The following is a 2,077-nucleotide window of genomic DNA, read 5'->3' as shown; positions in this document are numbered from 1 at the left end:
GCTGGCCAATGAGAGGCTTGCCAAGCATGGTACTGTCCCAGGTGAACTCTGTCCTCTCAGGTGACACAGTCCTCCCATGTGACATTAGCCCACAGTGGACAGCTACCCACGAGGCATCACACAGCCAGGACAGGGGATGGCCACACTGACTGCGTAATTGTGACTTACATACAAGGCACCTTCTATCCCCTACTCATTTTGAGACTCCAGGATATCCCCTGCTGAGAGTCCCCCAGGAGCCTGTGACTGGTCAGGGACCCCACACCCCAAGTCAGATGCCTCTTGTCCCCATCAGCAAATGGGATTACAGCTGCCCCGTGACCACCTTCTGCATCCTGGTGCCACAGCCCTCTGGCCCTGACCTTATGCAGGGGACTCTTATCACCCTGCTGGTCCTTCAACCTCCCAGCTGGCCACCCTCCCAACCACCCTCCCTGCCCATGGCTAGACCAAGCCCAGATGACAGCTTCTCTCTGTCCTGTGTCCCCTGCCCTGACCCCACATCCAGGAGAAGGCCACACATCCTCCAGCACCCCTGGTCACCCCACCAGCTCCCACCTGTCCTCGCTTCTTTAAAGGCAGGCCTGCCCTCCTGAAACCATGGCCCAGGAAGCCGCTAAGCAGTGCCTCCAGCCAGGCCCCAGGGGACATTCCCACCACCCCTCCTCTCCTGGCCAAGACCACCTGATGGGGTCACTGGATGGGAGAGTGAAAGGCCTTGGGGTCTAGAAGCAACCACCACTGCCCAACCACCACTGCCCAACCGCCACTGCCCAACCGCCACTGCCCAACTGCCACTGCCCAACTGCCACTGCCCAACAGCCGCTGCCCAACCGCTGCTGCCCAACTGCCACTACCCAGCCTGATGGCTCCACATTTCAGGATTAGGCTCTGATTCCTTGGGGCTCCAGGAGCCTCTCCGGAGTCTACATCCCAAGATGTTCTAACTTCCAGAGTCTCCAAGCCCATCAAGAGCAAGTTTTGCTAAAAGTGCTCCAAGAGCTTATGAAGCACATGGTGAGTGGACAGTCCCTCAGCTCTTCCCCAGAGGCCCTGGGTCCCATGGGGTTAAAGGGACAGCGGAAGCCTGGGGCTGGTGAGAGGCCAACTTCCAGTCAGGGCTTGACCTGGTTTTCAATGGATTCAAAGTTTGGCCTCCTTTTCCTTACCTGGAGGGGACAGAGGCACTGGGACCAGGCTGAGCCAGGGCTAAGGGAAGTATGTCCACTGGGGGCCCATGCCGTGGGGAGGTGTTGGCGGAAGCCACAGCCACCACTGTTCTGCCTCTTGGGGAAGGGTCTGCAGTGGGCCCTGGAGTACAGAGGTTTTCACAGAAGCCCAGGGGGCCCTGAACACTCCTATCAGGACAAGGAAGGGTTGTGCATCCAGCTTTCCACCTTAAACTGGTTTCTATGGTGCTTCATCGATGGGATAAGGATGCATAGGGAGACCCCAAGCCAGGTATCTTCTTTCCCTACAGTGCTCAGCTCCCCCAGCCCACGGCTCTGGCTTCCCCAGGAGGACGCAGCTCACCCCCACCCCACAGGAGGCACAGACAGGTCTCTGCAGGGCACACAAGCCAGGACCTGCCTGATGGAAGCATCACACACCAGAAAACAGGGATTTCTGGGCGGACTGGGCCAGGACCCATCTTGGAAGAGCCAGAGGAGCCAGGGAAACCACGAGCCCTAAGGAAATCCCTTATTCTGGGAGCCACATTTCTGTTGAGATGAGTCCATCCCCACGAAGAGCTGCCGAACCCTGTCTGACCCAGCCTTATGGAAGCTAGGGTGGGTCTCTTCCCAAGCAGAGGGATCCTCAGGAAGTCCAGACTGAGGCTACAGAGAGCCTTGCTCAAGCCACCAGCCCTGAGGCTGGAAAGGCCAGGTCCTCCCATACCTGCTGTTCCCGCAGACTTCCTTCATGCTCATCCTGAGGCTCTGGGATGTCTACCTCCTGGAAGGTGAGTGCGTGGTGACAACTATGGTATACATGGCCTTCACAGCATACAGAATTAAGTTCCTGGGTGGCCAATGGTGCCCAGAAGGAGCATGCAGGACAGACCTTGGATCCTATC

The 2,077-nt window shown here is 58.1% G+C and overlaps 1 long non-coding RNA gene across 1 annotated transcript in view; it reads left to right on the top strand.

Moving 5' to 3' along the window:
• Positions 1–839: 839 nt before the first annotated feature.
• Positions 840–2,077, top strand: part of LOC111525989 — a 4,215-nt gene continuing 2,977 nt past the window's right edge. The window contains exons 1-2 of the long non-coding RNA XR_002726251.2: positions 840–1,017; positions 1,366–1,461. This is a non-coding gene — a long non-coding RNA (uncharacterized LOC111525989). The remainder of the gene's footprint in view (positions 1,018–1,365; positions 1,462–2,077) is intronic.

This window comes from Piliocolobus tephrosceles, chromosome 5 (genome assembly GCF_002776525.5).
Source record: "Piliocolobus tephrosceles isolate RC106 chromosome 5, ASM277652v3, whole genome shotgun sequence".
In the NCBI taxonomy this organism is placed as follows: Eukaryota; Metazoa; Chordata; class Mammalia; order Primates; family Cercopithecidae; genus Piliocolobus; species Piliocolobus tephrosceles.
The sequence above is the reverse complement of the archived record's forward strand: the minus strand, read 5'-3'. Positions and strand labels throughout refer to the sequence as shown.